Source organism: Chiloscyllium plagiosum, chromosome 5 (genome assembly GCF_004010195.1).
Source record: "Chiloscyllium plagiosum isolate BGI_BamShark_2017 chromosome 5, ASM401019v2, whole genome shotgun sequence".
Lineage (NCBI taxonomy): Eukaryota > Metazoa > Chordata > Chondrichthyes > Orectolobiformes > Hemiscylliidae > Chiloscyllium > Chiloscyllium plagiosum.
Window position 1 is genome coordinate 72,676,075 of NC_057714.1, and position 17,062 is coordinate 72,693,136.

The 17,062-nt window shown below is 43.6% G+C and overlaps 1 long non-coding RNA gene across 3 annotated transcripts; it reads left to right on the top strand.

The window, feature by feature from the left end:
* Window positions 1-78: 78 nt before the first annotated feature.
* LOC122549992 lies at window positions 79-15,048 on the top strand. Of its 3 annotated transcripts, XR_006311718.1 has the most exons (4): window positions 79-257; window positions 13,391-13,459; window positions 13,535-13,664; window positions 14,134-15,048. It is a non-coding gene; the product is annotated as an uncharacterized LOC122549992 (long non-coding RNA). The 3 variants fall into 3 exon arrangements; XR_006311717.1 differs by lacking the exon at window positions 13,535-13,664 and having other exon boundaries at window positions 14,134-15,047; XR_006311719.1 differs by lacking the exons at window positions 79-257; window positions 13,535-13,664 and adding an exon at window positions 266-649 and having other exon boundaries at window positions 14,134-15,047.
* The last annotated feature ends 2,014 nt before the right edge of the window (window positions 15,049-17,062 follow it).

Sequence of the window (17,062 nt, forward strand, 5' to 3'; positions counted from 1 at the left end):
GGTGCTGATTGACAGAACACTTCCACGAATCACCTCTCTGTGCTCAACCTGGAGGCAGAGTTACAGCGTCCCCAGTGACTCTTATTGGTATTAGTGTAACCAGTCCTGTGAATGTCTGGCAGCTGCGCTGTTAGTTTGTTGTAACATTTATTCCACCAGTTTGCCTATTAATAGATAACTGTCTACGACCATATATGGCACTGAATTTTACATTGGACCTTGTACTATTGAGAAGTGCAGGACACAAACAATTTCAGGTGAGTAGTGTCACAGGTTAAAAAACATAAGGACATTTCTCTTGGGGGATGGATGCTTCTGGCTATAGGCCAGTACGGGGACCCATGGCTAATTGAACACATTAATGTGATCTGTGAGGAAGCGGCTTTCCAAACAAAGGGGAAATCGAGGGCTGGAAACTCTGCAGGTCTGGTTTCAAGGCTCACCTGTTCCAAAGGTGTAAAGTAACACTTCCGAATAGGTTGATTGAACATAAAGTACTGCAGCTGCTGAAAATCTGAAATTTAGAAGCAAATTAAGTGCTGGAGGTCTGTTTCCAAGAAATATTAACTCAACTTCTCTCTCCACGGATACTGCCAAGCTTGAGTAAAAATGTATGGCTCTTTCTGTCTCTCCCTAAAAAGCTGTTCAGGTAGGTCTTCAATTGAAAATTGCAAAGTTAAGATGCATCGATTTATTTCTGCTAGATTTGTTGTTCAGTAGGTAAGGATGCTATAATAGAAAACAAGGAACTGCAAATGCTGGAGATTGGAAACGAACCAAAACAAATTGCTGGAGAAACTCAGCAGGTGTGGCAGTGTCCATGGAAGAAAGCAGTATTGATGTTTCAAATCCTTCTTTGGAATTGATAGTATCAAAGAAAGGGAGGTATTTGTGCTGATGATGGGGGTGGGAAGGGAGTCCAGAGAGAGAGAAGATGAGGTGGACTGGTAAAGGGTTTGTAGATAGTAGAAGATGTTATAGGATTTTCAAAATCATTCATGGGATGAGGACATCACTGGCTAGGCCAACATTTATTGCTGATTCCTAATTGCTGAGAGAGCAGTTAATAGTCAACCACATTCCTGTTGGTCTGGAGGTACATGTAGACTAGACCAGCTAAGGATGGCAGTTTCCTTCCCTAAAGGACGTTAGTGAACCCGATGGGTTTTTCCAACAATCGACAATGGATTAGTGATTATTATTAGCCTCTTATTTCCAGACTGTTAAATTTAAATTCCACCATCTGCCATGGCAGGGTTCAAACCTGAGTCGACAGAGCGTTGTTTGGGTTTCTGGATTAATATTCCAGTAATAATACTACTAAGCCTTCACCTCCTTCAATTTAGAATTAAGGTATGTTGTTAACCATTTTCTCTGTCGTATGTACTGCATCAAAGTGTTGCTGTACAATGCTTGAACTTTATAGCCTCTGCTATTTCCATTGTTATTTGCACTGCTTGTTCCAAAGCTAAAACTGTTTTGAAAAACTTTAGTGACTGATTTATCCATGATTCTAATGACAATTCTTTTGCAAATGAGCTTGTGATGTAAATTTCCACAGCTATATTTTTCAGATAGTTTCACTAACAAGCTGTGTATATTATTCTGGAAGTTGGTATCTGCTATTGAAGTGTGTTCATGCCAGTGCCCAACTTATCTATCTTATGAAATATTGATCAAAAGCTGGTAGGAGGTTGTCACATCTAATCTGTTTCTCATTGATCTATTGATAACATAGCACATGATCTAATGTTCTTCCCATATAGAGTCATAGAGATGTACAGCATGGAAACAGCCCCTCTCGTCCAACTCATCCGTGCCAATCAGCTATTCTAAATAAATCTAATTCCGTTTGCCAGCATTTTTCCCATATCCCTCTTTAGCCTTTCCTTTTCAATGTTGTAATTGTATCAGCCTCTAGCAATTCCTCTGGCAGCTCAATCCATATAATGCAGCACCCTTTGCTTGAAAAAGTTGCCCTTCGATCCCTTTTAAATCTTAAACCTATGCCCTCTAGTTTTGGACTCCCGCACCCTGTGGAATAAACCTTGTCTATTCATCCTATCCACGCCCCTGATGATTTTATGTAATAATATGCCTGAATAGGTTGGTTAGATAAATAAACAGAAGTCAGTCATACAGTATGGAAACAGACTCTTCAGTCCAACCAGTCCACACTGACCATGTTCTCAAACTAAACTAGTCCTACTTGCCTGTGTTTGACCAAGATCCCACCAAACCTTTCCTATTCATGTGCTTATCAAATGTCATTTAAATGTTGTAACTGGAACTTCATCCACCACTTTCTCTGGCAGTTCATTCCACATATACTCTCTGTAAAAAAAAAAAATGCTTCTTGTGTGCTCTTTTAAAACTCTCTGCTCTCACATTAAAAATATGCCCCATGGTTTTGAAATCTCACATCCTAGGGTGAAGACTCTTGCTATTCACCTTATCTATGCCCCATATGATTTTATAAACCTCTATAAGGTCACCCAACGATCACCTCCTCTCCAGGTTAAAAACGTCCCAACCTATTTTTATAACTCAAACCTTCCATTTCCTGGTAACATTCTGGTAATCTTTTCTGAACCCACGGTACTCCAGAAGAGGCCTCCCCAACATCCTGTACAACTTCACCATGACATTGCAACTCCTAGCCTCAAAGATCTGAGCAATGCCAAAAGCATTCTAAACGCCTTCTTAACCACCTTGTCTAGCTGTGACATGAATTTCAAAGATGTAGCTGAACCCCTAGGTCTCTCTGTTCTATAACATCCCCACCCAGGCCTTACCATTAATTCTCAGCCCTGCTTACCAAATTGCAATACTTTGCATTCATCCAAATTTATCTTCATCCTACTACTCCTGAGCTCATTGACCCAATTAGTCTAGATCTCATTGTTTTCTTTTATGACTTTCTTCAGTGCTCATTATACCACCAGTTTTGGTGTCATCTGCAAACTTTCTAACCGTGCCTCCTACATTCTTAACTAAATCATTTATATAAATGACAAAATGGGCCCAGTGCCAATCACTGAGGAACACCACTGATCACAGTACTACAGTCCAAAAAACAACCCTTCACTACCACTGTCTCTTATGGTAAAGCCAATTTGGTATCCAATTGCCAAAGTGACCTTGAATCCCATGTGACCTAACTTTACTAATTAGTCTACCAAACGGAACCTTGTCAAAGGTTTTACTAAAGACCATGTAAACAATGTCTACCATTCTGCTCTCATCAATCTTTTTGGTTACTTGCTCAAAAGACTCCAAGTTTGTGAGACGCAAGCTGTTGATGTTTCTGCTGTGTGTATATAAGGCTATGTGACCTGACTCCCGAAAGGCTTATGTTGTACATGTGGAAAGGTCTGTGCATAAACATTTTATGAAACACCCAGGCGGTTTTAAAAAAAGCAATCACTCAATTAAACACAGTATATATGAGCAATTGGCATTGAGTGGCATTACCAGCAGTACTGGCAGGGGTAGGTGGGCATGGAGTGGCATTACCAGCAATACTGGCAGGGGTAGGTGGGCATGGAGTGGCATTACCAGCAGTACTGGCAGGGGTAGGTGGGCATGGAGTGGCATTACCAGCAGTACTGGCAGGGGTACTGTGCATGCACATTTTGCATATGCAGACTGAGTGTGTTTTATCAGTGTCAACAGATATTCTTCTGTCATAAATATTGTTTTTAATGTGAAGTTTGATTTTCCTTTTACCACTATGGCAACTTCGTATAGATGAATAAAGATAATTATTGTGAAACTGGATAGAATAATAGTGAGTTGAAAAGAATGCATGGTCCCCTTTGTCTCTTAAAGTGCTGTTCTGAGCTTAAGGTACAGAAAGCGCTGCCAGTATACAGAGCAGATGGGAGACAGGCTGTGATACCATTGTACTGATTTTCTTTGTATCAAAGGTATTTTTGGCTAAAATCAACACGGTATGGTCAGATTTGAGCTTTTTTTTCTTTACCTGTGATATGTTGATATTTTATCAATAAGATTGTGTTTACACTTCTTATATACTGAATAGACTTGTGAACATATGGGTGCTCTTTCATTCAGTACTTTATATCACTTACAGAAAGATCGCGCCCTGGGGGACATGGAAGGACTCTGTAAAATGTGGAATCAAGAGTTAGGAGAGGATATTTCATCGGAGGTATGGGAAGACATATGGGGGAATGTAAGGAAAGTCTCAGTGTGTAACAGAGCGCAGGCCATGCGATTGAAGATCCTGCTCAGGGCTCATATGGCGCCAGTGAGGCTAGCTAAGTTCAAGAGAGGAGTATCATCAGCCTGTCCCAAATGTAAAATTAGTACAGGCACTCTTACACACTGTTACTGGTCATGAATACTGGAGTGCTATAGTAAGAGCTAAAGGTCATTCCGGGGATTGAAATTAACGTGGATCCGGTATTTCTTCTTTAGGGGTTGCCAAATTTGCCCTCTCTGGGGAAACACAGGAAGAGATTGTGTAATATTCTTACCCAGTGTGCGAGGAAGAATATTCAGTTGAACTGGACGTCAGAAAAACCACCAGGTCTTATGGGGTGGCGTAGGCTGGTGAGGGAGCATCTCCCCCAAGACGACTCACAAAACGACAGGTTTACAAGACATGGCGGCCCTCTTTAAATTATATGGATGCTGACTTACCAGCAATATTAATCAGGGCCGTGGTATAACCGTGGGAATCAGTATGGGTGCCTGTGGGGCCCCCAGAGGAGGAGACAGGGGGATAAAGAATACGTGTACTGTAGGTGAGACTCCCAGGGATGGGAGCCTCAATGGAGATGTGATGAGTGAGATAGAATAAAGTAGTGAGATATTATTTAATTTAAGTTATTTGAATTTAGTTTAAGTTAGTATTTATTTAAAATGTTTGTAATTTAGTTTAAGTAAAGTAGATATTTTGTTCTGGTAGAATAGTAGGTCGTTTATTAACAATGGCATTATGTTATGGCCTTTCTTGTGCTGCTTTTTTTCTGTTTTGATGGTGTTGTATTTTTCTTTGTATATAAATGCTTTGTAAAAGATTTTAAAAGGTTATCAATAAAAATTTATTTAAAAAAACTTGTCAACATTATACCCTCATTCAAAAAAAGGTTGGAAAGATCAGTCCAGTAATTAGAGACCAGTCAGTTTTCCTTGGGAGGTGACAAAATGTCTAGAAACATTTTATTTAGGAAAGATGATAGTTACATGGAAAATGTGGATTCATTCTAAAGAGGCTGCATGGATTGGTTAATGGAAAATTGTGTCTAACTAGCTTGTTTGAATGTTTTGAAGATGTAACAGAGGGTTGATGTGGGCAACACCGAAGATATGGTATACATGGATTTCCAAAAGGTGTTCAATATTGTACCACACAACAGACTTAGGAAGGTTATAGGTCATAGAAGGAAATAAATAGTTGTAACATGGATACAAAGCTGACTGAAGGATACGAAACAGTCACTAATAGTTAATGATCATTTTGTTGAGTTTAGAAGGCTGAGAGTTTACCCTTGAGTTTAGAAGGCTGAGAGGGGATCTGATTGAGACGTATAAGATTATTAAAGGATGGATGATCAGCCATGATCATAATGAATGGTGGTGCTGGCTCAAAGGGCAGAATGGCCTACTCCTGCACCTATTGTTTATTGTCTATTGTTGACTGGTTTGTTGCGGAGTGCCCCAGTGGTCAGTATTGGGACCCTTGCTTTCCATGATCATGACATAAATAATCTAGATCTTGGTGCAAACTTGGGGAAATAGGAAATTGTAAGGAGAACAATACAAAACTTTGAAAGGACATGGAGAAATAGGTGAATAGATGGCAGATGAAGTTAATTGTGGGGATTGTGAGGTGATGAACTTCATTCAAAAGAACATGGAAAGACTATATAAAATAAAAGGTACTTTTTGAAAGAGTATGCTGGTGCAGAGAGACCTGACCGTGTTTGTACATAAGTCATTAAGGGTGGCAGGCAGGATACGTAGAGTGAGCTTTCAACGAAGCATATGGTATTCTAGGCTCGAGAATGTGGTACTATAAAAGCACAGCCAATCAGGCAGCATCTGAGGAGCAGCAGAATTGACTTATCGGGCATAAGCCCCTCATCCGGAATGAGGCTTGTGGGTCGAGGCTCAGAGGTAAATGGAAGGGCTGGGGTGGGGTTGGTGAGAGGTAGCTGGGAAAGTGATAGGTGGATGAAGGTGAGGGAGGAGGTGATAGGTCAGCGGGGGAAATGATGGATGGGTGCGGAGGAGTGCCGATTGGAGGCTTGGGACTGGCATAATGTGGGGAGGGGAAATGAGGAAGCTGTTGAAATCCACATTTATCCCGTGTGGTTGCACGGTCCCAAGGCAGAATTTGAGGCGTTCCTCTTCCAGGGTGTAATGGTTTGGGTGGTGAAGGAGGCCCAGGACCTTCATGTCCTTGACAGAGTGGGAGAGGGAGTTGAAGTGTTTAGCCACAGGGCAGTAGGGTTGGTGGGTGTAGGTATCCCAGAGATTTTCTCTGAAACGATCCGCAAGAAGGCGTCCTGTCTCCCCAATGTAGAGGAGACCACACCGGGTGAAACGGTTGCAGTAGATGACATTTGGAGAGGTACAGGTAAATTTCTGACAGATGTGGAAGGATCCCTCGGGGCCTTGGACAGAGGTGAGGGGAGAGATGTGGGCACAAGTTTTGCACTTCCTTCGGTGGCAGGGAAAGGTGCCATGAGTAGGGTGTTGGCTGGTGGGGAGTGTGGACCTAACGAGCGAGTCGCAGAGGGAATGGTCTTTTCATGATGCTCATAGGGGTGGAGAGGGAAATATATTTTTGGTGGTGGGGTCCATTTGGAGTTGGTGGAGGATGATCTATGTGAAGGTTGGTGGGGTGGAAGGTGAAGACCGGGGGGTTCTGTCCTTGTTGCTTGGTGGGGTTCAAGGGCGGTGGTATGTGAAGTGGAGGAGACACGTTGGAGGGCATTGTCAACCATGTGGGAGGGGAAGTCACAATCGTGGAAGAAGGAGGCCATCTGCAACTTTCTGAGGTGGAATTGGTCATCCTGGGAACAGGTGTGGCAGAGGTGGAGGGATTGGGAATTAGAGATGGCATTTTTACAGGAGGTAGGGTGGGAGGAGGTATATTTTAGGTAGCTGTGGGAGTTGGTGGGCTTGTAGTATATGTCTGTCGTTAGTCGGTCACCAGAGACGGTGGTGTAGAGGTCCGGAAAGGGGAGGGAGGTTGCCGAGATGGTCCAGGTGAATTTGAGGTCAGGGTGGAAGGTATTCGTGAAGTTGATGAACTGTTCAACCTCCTTGTGGGAGCACGAGGCTGCCCCGATACAGTTATCGATGTAGTGGAGGAGCAAGTGGGTGATAGTGCCGGTGTAACTGCAGAAGATGGACTGTTCTGCATATCTGACAAACAGGCAAGCATAGCTGGGTCCCATGTGGGTGCCTATAGCTACCCCTTTGGTTTGGAGGAAGTGGGAAGATTGGAAGGAGAAGTTGTTGAGGGTGATGACCAGTTCAGTCAGGCGGATGAGGATGTCGGTGGAAGGGTACTGGTTGGGACGGCATGACAGGAAGAAACAGAGGGCTTGGAGACCTTTATCGTGGCAGGTGGATGTGTACAGGGACTGGGTGTCCATGGTGAAGATGAGGCATTGGAGGCCAGGGAGACGAAAATCTTGGAGGAGGTGAAGAGCATGGGTGGTGTCACAAACGTAGGTGGACAGTTCCTGGACTAAGGGGGAGGACGGAGTTGACATAGGAAGAGATGACTTTGGTGGGACAGGCACAGGCTGAGACAATGGATCAACCGGGGCAGTCAGGTTTGTGAATCTTAGGAAGGAGGTAGAATTGGGCAGTGCGGGGTTCACGGACAATGAGATTGGAGGCTGTGGATGGATTGCCATTCACCGAACCACCTCTGCGACTGCAGAGATGACTAACATCGCAGGATCCACAGGTGGTGCTGAAATCACCAGCACACAGATAATACCTACCTTGAACGTCACTTCCCCCGCAGTTGCCATCGTGGCTGCCAATTCCATCTCACTGGAAGGCTCTGTCGTTGACATCACTTCCGTCGCTAGTGACATCACCAGCCATGTACCTTTTAGATTAGATTAGATTACTTACAGTGTGGAAACAGGCTCTTTGGCCCAACAAATCCACATTGACCCGCTGAAGTGCAACCCACCCAGACCCATTCCCCTACATTTACCCCTTCACCTAACACTACGGGCAATTTAGCATGGCCAATTCACCTAACCTGCACATTTTTGGATTGTGGGAGGAAACCGGAGTACCCGGAGGAAACCCACGCAGAGACGGGGAGAATGTGCAAACTCCACACAGAGAGTCACCTGAGGTGGGAATTGAACCTGGGTCTCTGGCGCTGTGAGGCAGCAGTGCTAACCACTGTGCCACCGTGCCACCCACAACCAATAGTAACATTGCCCTCGCCACTCGTGACTTCACTTCCGCCCCCATGAACATAGCCATAAACACTACTTCCACCGCCTTTGTGAGTGTCATTTCCTTTGGTGACATCACTCCTGACCCAACAACCATGCCCACTCAAGCAACTGTCTCCGCCCCACCTTGAACTCCAGCCCCACTCCAGGTCTCCCATCCACAACCTCCAACCTCAGTGTGAACCTCGCACTGCCAGATTCCCAGCTACCTCCCCCAACTCCAGCCCCCCATTTATCTCTCAGCCCCGACCCACAAGCCTCATTCCTGATGAAGGGCTTATGCCCGAAACATCGATTCTCCTGCTTCTCGGATGCTGCCTGACTGGCTGGGCTTTTCCAGCATCACACTCTCAACTCTGATCTCCAGCATCTGCAGTCTTCACTTTCTTCTAGTGTTCTAGGCTCCATAAATAGGGGCATAGAATTTTGTCAATAGGGCAAACTACACCGGCAACTCCACCACCAAAATGTTATAAAACCCACTACATGATCCATTATTGCATCTTGTTTCACTTTTACAGAGGTTGTGTTATCTCAGCTGGCTGGATGGCTAATTTGTGATGTAGGACACTGACAATGGTGGATTGATTACCCACACCAGCCATCATTCTCATGAAGGATTCTCTTTCTCAATATCTCCCTTTGGCCTGAGGCACGGTGACCTTCAGGTTAAACCACCACCAGTCATCTCTCGGCTTTGAGAGTGCAGCACTATGGTCTGGTAAGACAGTGGAAACTTCACCTAGTCAGGAAAGTAGGTTTGAGACCACAATCATATCGGTTAGAAACTTATCAACTGATTTGCCTATGCTTGCACCTAATCTGCATGCTCATATCTACGTTAAGGTCTTGCTACAACTTGTGTGAAGAATATGCTGGGCCATGAGGTTACAGGTTGTGGTTGAGTTCAATTCTGCTGCTATTGGTGGCCTACAGTATGACATAGTTTTGAGCTGCTAGATTTTTCTGAATCTGTCTCATTTACACAGCATTGGTAAGACCTCACCAAAGATTTTGTGTACAGTTTTAGTCTCCTTTTTAAAGAAAGGAAATACTTACATTGTGCATAGAGATCATTTTACTATTCAAATTAAATTTTGGATGCATTGCCAGAGCTCTTCAACTATAACAATGAAAGGATCATGAAACTTCACTTCTAGCTCAATGAGCACAGTGGCTCAGTGGTTAGCACTGCTGCCTCACAGCACTAGGGTCCCAGGCTCAATTCCAGCCTTGGGCGACTGTCTGTGTGGTGTTTGCACATTCTCCCCGTGTCTGCGTGGGTTTTCTCTGGGTGCTCTAGTTTCCTCCCACAGTCGAAAGATGTGCAGGTCAGGTGAATTGGCCGTAGTGTTAGCTGCATTAGCTAGAGGAAAATAGGTCTGGGTGGGTTGCTCTTCGAAGGTTGGTGTGGACTTGTTGGGCCAAAGGGCCTGTTTCCATGCTGTAAAAAAAATCAATATGCTGGATGTAGATTTGCTTGATGAGCTAGAATGTTCATTTTCAGACGTTTCGTCACCATACGTCACACCAATGTCTGAAAACAAACCTTCCAGCTCAGCGAGCAAACCTACATCCAGAACCTCAACACGAGCTATAAATCTTCTCAAAACTCGCTAATCAGTATGCTGCTGACGCTGTAGGCATCTGGAAGATAGGACAAAATGGCTTGTGTGATTGACAAAGAGTCATTTACAGGTGTGTTTATTGACCGATCGCTGAACTGAGACACCCCTCCCCGGGTTCAAATTTTCATGTAGTGGCATGACTCGATTTGGTACGACGGATTGTGGACAGCAGGGTAAGAGCCTTGAGTCCTCCATTTATTGAGTGTAGAGGGATCAGCTGGCCAGACATGAGTATTTTCTCTGGATTAAAGCAATTACTGCAGATGCTGGAATTTGAAACCAAAAGAGAAAAATGCTGGAAAATCTCAGCAGGTCTGGCAGCGTCTGCAAGGAGAGAAAAGAGCTGACTTTTCGAGACTAATTGACCCTTTGTCAAAGCTCCATGCCTGACTACAGCTTTGTCAAAGGGTCAGTTAGATTCGAAACGTCAGCTCTTTTCTCTCCTTACAGACGCTGCCAGACCTGCTGAGATTTTCCAGCATTTTCCCTTTTGGTGAGTATTTTCTCTGTGTGGTTTTCCTCTCAGTCATGATGCGGCTGACTTGACCGCTCGCTGTTCATCGTCACATTCCAGCCCGGAAAGGATTGGTCTTGGTAAAGAGTTGGTTGTAAAAAGATTTTTAAAAGCAGTTGGGGGGACTCTCCTTACACGTCCAAAAGGGACAGTCAAGTGTATCATTTGGAGAAAAAAAAAGTTGTAGTTGTTAAAAGATGAGAAGAGATTTTGATCTGTGCGACAGAGGGTTTGGTTTGAAGATATATCGATATAAAATAGGTGGTTCGGGTTCGGTAACGGAAGTCCGATGGGACACCGGTCGCTGGTTTAGATTCCGAAATGGGATGCTGACGGGACACTGACTCTGTGATCAATTGGTCAAAAAGGAAATGATTGAGAAGTTGTGAATTTTGTTCATTAAAGGCAGATTACCGAGAGAAAACTTTGCAGGGACTGAGTTACTTGGACTAATAGAAATATAAGGTAATAGTTGGAGGTCCCGAGGATATGTGTACGTAACTGAAGTAAAAGGGAATCAATGTAAATTTGGGAAGAAAATCTTGTGCTTGGGGATAGAGTTAAATTCCAGTTGTATATTTTCCTGCATTACAGACTATTGGAACAACATTTAAAAACTTGCACTGAATTAAAAAGTGAAAGAGGAAAAAGCTAGAAATCGTATGTCTGTGTGAGAGAGCAGTTTGTTTCCTTTCAGCCTGTAGAAAATTTAACTCATTGTAGTCTGGTTTGAATGCACATTTGTTTATTCGTGTTTGAATGTTTGTGTCCTGTTCTCTGGAGATCCAAATGTAAAATAATTGTCTTGATTAAAGAAATTGTGATTTAGACATTTAAATTGGATTTGAAAATTGTATTTTAAAGATTTAAATTTGCTTTAAAGAGTGTTTTGTATTGTGTTTGTTGTATATGTTGAAATATTCTTTTTTACGTTGTTTTGAAAATAAGAAATAATGGGAAATTATATAGTTTCAACCATTGAGAAAGATTGTCCTTTGCAGGCGTTATGTGATACATATCCAGAAAAGGTCCATAATTTTAGACAGTTGTCTGGTGACCCAAAAAACAAATTGGGTGATGAACACTGGCCATTGGGAGATGAAAAGAATATAGATATGGTAAAGTCAGCCCAACAGTAAATTTGCAGAGAAGATATGGGCTCAAAAACTAAAGAATTAATTGGACTTTGGCATCAATATTGTCAGGAACTTAAAGATAATTCTTTACTAGTCTCTTGGTATGAAAATGCTACTAAATTGGGCATCAAATTGACCGAAAGGGGTATTCTCAAAAGGAATGTGCACATGAGAAAAGATTACAATCTGAGAGATTTCAATGTAAATGTAATGACAGTACTAAAGAACTGTGCAGTTCAATGGTTGGCCTTAAATTAACGAGGGAGACTTTGAATATGTGGATCTTAATTATTGGACATCAATAATTCAAAAAGGAGGAAATGAATCCACATGGAAGGTCCCATCATTCCATTTAAGTTAATAGACAGTGTAGCTCAGTGGGGATACTGTTGATAGTTAACTAGGACTCACTACTGAGGTGACACTATATCATAGAAAGCATCAAAACAGTCAAGTCTGCAAGTGACAAAGGTGTAATGCATAGCAGTTTCTGTGACAAGTTACTGAGAAAGATGCAACAAGTCTGATAGAAAGGATGTGAGGCTGGGACTTCAGTTTAAGCTCCAACAAGTACCAAGATAAAAACTGCAGCCTGACAGTGGATGATGGCTTAAAATTTCCAAAGTTTAATTTGAAGAAATTCTGAGTCACTCAACACTGGATTTTGGAACAGTAGTCTTGCAGTATAGAGAGAGTGGATGAGTTAGGAGGTTTTGGGAGGAGACCGAGTTGCACATGAGTTGACATGGAAGACATTAGGGAATTGTCTGTGAAGTTGGAGCAGGGTTCAAGGAGCACAGGGTGAACCCAATGGATGAGTAAAGTGAAGATAATAGTAATAGATTTGATGACATTACAAATCAAATGAGTAAACACATGACAAAAGAACATTCAATAGCAGAATTGTGGAAGGATGCAAATTGGAATTCACATTGAGGAGGAGCAAAATAGAATGTTACAAAATAAAAAGGGAAAACGAAGACAGATCAAGAGGTTCTCATGAGCAAATTCCACAGCTGATAAATTTATTAAAATGTACTGCCCATAGTAATGGCAAAGGTTCAGTTGACATTGGCAACCATTTGGCAGATGCGGCAGCAAAAGCAGCATCTAAAGGGGATCTTATGTTGTGTCCAGAATGATGAGGCAGCCTACAAATTCCAACAAGAACCAGTCAACTTTGGATGAATTAATGCCAACCATCCAAGACATTATTAAACTTTCAGGGGGATGCCCCTGACACTGAAAAGCTGTTATGGTCCAAGTTGGGCTGTTTATATGACCCTGACACTGCAGGAGAGGACAGTCTGGATGACTCTCGCGAGTCAAATTTAAGTGTCTGATGATCTTGTTCTATGGGTTATTGAATATGTTCTTTGCGCAACTGATTGTGGTGCCAGAGTGGTTAATGACTTACTTCTGACCACCTGGTGGCATCCCCGTCTGCAGTTTGTTGGCTCAGAGGGTTAGTAACCGTTGCTTGATCTGTCAGAAGCATAACCCCAGCAAGGGCGTTCCCTGTGATCAGGGGAAGATAACCCTTTACCTGGCAGCCCTTTTTGAAATACTCCAACTGGGCTACATTGGCATTTATGCAACTCAATGTTATGAATACGTTTTGGTTATTGTTGATGTCTTTTCTAGGTGGATTGAAGCCTACCCTACTACTAACACTACTGCTGAGGCTGTGGTGAAGATTTTGCTTAAGGAAAGGTGAGTTATATTAATGAAGAACTCTGTTCCCAGCTTTCTATTCATTGGTAACTGCATTGTGCTTATCGTCCTCAGGCTGCCGACCTTGTTAAACATTTTAACCAGACTCTTAAGACTAAACTTGCCAAAGTAATGGCTGAGACTGTCCTCTCCTGGACTATGCTGCTCCCTGTGGCCTCATTCCAGATGTGATCCATGCCTGCGGGTAAGACACAACTGTCTCCAGCTGAGATTCTGTAAGGTCACCTGCTCCCTATGCCTTAGAAGGATTCGGCTCCCTCCTCAGTCCATTTCCACCACATGACCGGAGAAATGATTAGTTGTGTTCTTGCTCTAACTAAAGTTATGCCTGCTTTTCACTCCCAGGTGCACGCGGCCTACAGCGATGTTCCCTCCCTTTCAGCCTGGTTCTTTTGTGCTCGTCAAGAACTGGACTGGCAAGGGTCTCCAACCTCATTGGGATGGCCCCTTCCAGGTTTTACTTATCACCCCTACGGTGATCAAAGTCGCTGATTGCTCAGCTTGGGTCCACCTACACCATTGTAAATTGATTGGCCACACCAATCAAAAGGGGGGAGAGCAGGAGAGAATACTGGAATCTTAAGAAACCGAGGGGATCCTGTCCATTTGGGTTGTTGAATCTTGCTGCTGTTTTAAGGCTATTCTTATTACAGATACTTGAACTAAAAGGAGAGACGTGTGGGGGATCGCCTACTTACTGACCTGTTTGATCATATATGACATCCTGATGGAGAAAGCCATTAAGTATTAATGTGATCTGGAACAGTTCAAGACTATTCACCACCTATGCCGAGGAGATGTCATCCAGTGCACCGGACCAGACTGCTTCGACGTGTAGGGCATGACAAAGAGTGATTATTGCAATGGACTTTTACATCTGAAAGACTGTATGGTCCATCTGGACAGTAAAAATCTGTGGAAATTACCATGTCGTACCAAACCTGTCTTTTTGATTTTACCTGCAGACGTAAGCCTAGTGAGGATAGAAATGATCAACCCCGTTACTATGGTAAATGTTTTAAGGAGGCTGGGAGCACTATCCCTTTTTGCAGGAGGGGCCTACTCGAGAAAAGAGAAGCCTGATGGGGAAACTCCTCAATCCACAAACAACTTATTTATATCGGCCCACTGGACTCTCTTCACCCCAGAGTCAGTATTATGTTGCTCCTCTCTATCAGTAGATTACTTACTTACCCCATCCCCAATCTGTTCAGCAGACGCTCTACTGCCAATCCTCCGAAGAGCAATATCACTTTCCAATACCGTATTAGTCCTCCTGCCACCTGTTTGCGGACTTCTTTTAACTCAACTGCAGGATTGTATGAGAATTTTTCTTAATGGAACTGGCTATGGGTGTGCAATTGTTCATTTTCCACATAATATCTCCTGCCTACTTGAGACTTATCGTGTAAGACAATGGGGCCTTATACCTCCTGCCCGGGTGTACAAACAGCTTGCATTCCACTGGCTGGAAGACAACAGGCCCTATGCAGCATAAGTAACTACAGGTATACCCATCTCCACGTACAGACCCGGAATGGAACTCTTCCCTACTGCGTTCAAAGTTTGTGAGAAGATTTGTAGCTCAGGTGCTCGTTGCTGTGGTTCTGTTCGCCGAGCTGGAAGTTTTTGTTGCAAACGTTTCGTCCCCTGTCTAGGTGACATCCTCAGTGCTTGGGAGCCTCCTGTGAAGTGCTTCTGTGGTGTTTCCTCCGGCATTTATAGTGGCCTGTCCCTGCCGCTTCCGGTTGTCAGTTTCAGCTGTCCGCTGTAGTGGTCGGTATATTGGGTCCAGGTCGATGTGTTTGACATAACGGCACTGTTCACGTCTATTGACAAAGCCCTAGCCAGAGAAACAATAGCCAACCTGCTGAACAGACATAACAGACAACAGGATGTTGAACCCATCAACAAAGACGGCATACTTGGTGGGTTGTTGTCTGAGAGTGGCTGTTGGTTTGTGTGCTGTTATAAGTCCTAGTGGTCGCAGTAGTCTGGCTGTCATTTCAGAGATGTTCTTGATGTATGGTAGTGTGGCTAGTCCTTTGGGTTGCGGCATGTCCTCGTTCTGTTGTCTTTCCCTTAGGCATCTGTTGATGAAATTGCGCGGATATCCGTTTTTTGCAAATACCTTGTATAGGTGTTCCTCTTCCTCGAAAGCCACGAAACGACATGACCAGCTATCCTTAGTAGCCACACACGCAGATGACAAGCAACATGAATTTGACTGGGACAACACTACCATTATAGGGCAAGCGAAACAAAGAACAGCCAGGGAATTCCTGGAAACATGGCACTCATCCACAAACTCCATCAACAAACACATCGACCTGGACCCAATATACCGGCCACTACAGTGGACAGCTGAAACTGACAACCAGAAGCAGCAGGGACAGGCCACTATAAATGCCAGAGGAAACACCACAGAAGCGCTTCACAGGAGGCTCCCAAGCACTGAGGATGTCACCTAGACAGGGGACGAAACGTTTGCAACAAAAACTTCCAGCTCGGCGAACAGAACCACAGCTTCCCTTCTGCATTTATAGGTCTTTTCTCTTTTCAAAATCTGGTACTGTTGCCAAGACCACGTGCAATAGAGCTAAGGGAGAGCCTAATGGGAACAGAATGCTGAGGACCATTGACCACCATTGAGCACTCAACAGCCACTTTGCACATTTCTTAAGGTGCTCAAACGACACCTCTTGCAAAATGTCAGTCCTTTACTCCTGTAGACCTGACCAGAACCCCTGCTGTAACATTTCAGTGATCTATTTTAACAAACCCCTCCCTCATATACACGAAACAAAGCTATTATTTCTTCAGCCAAGGTAAAGCTACTAATTTCCTTGTTCTGGATGGCAAAGATATTCCCCATAAGGTTGCTATCGGAGCCCTTGTTCCCAAAGCATTACTTGTCCTGGCCAGTGGACAAGTCGATGGAACCTTCATTGGAAGAGGACGCAGCGGTCGGTCTCAGCTGACTTTTGCTCTAACTGGAAGGATCCCAAGGGACTGGGGGATAATACAGGACACTTAATAGGCTGGGGAATCCTGAGTTTGGGAGGATTGACAGGGATAATAAGTCAAAAGAACTGCAATTACCTCATCTGCGGCCTGACCATTCTAGGAAATTAGACCAAGGAGGCTCTGGAACAGATTAAATTGGGATTGTCAGATCCGAGTCTTTCCTCTGTGCAGAATTGGTACATCTTAGGCTATATACTAGCTTGGGAAGGCGAGATCTGTACAATTGTCCAAGGTAAATGCATTATGGCCATTCCTGATCGCATTGGCAATATTACTAAGATACAAGATGAGATCCAGGTGTTCCTTGATGGAATGACTGAAGGGACCAGTTGGGGAAACTGGGGATCAGGCTCTTGGTACAATTGGCTTATTAATTTAGCTATGTAAGTTGGAATCATTCTCCTCTGTCTGTTTGTTGGTATTGCTATTGTTAAGTGATTAATTGCTAACCTTATGAGCTCCCTTAGTGATATAGACTCACCCCAGAAGATGCTCTTTTTGCGATCTGATGGCTCACCCGCATGTGTTGATGGCGATGATAAATGTGACCAGGTG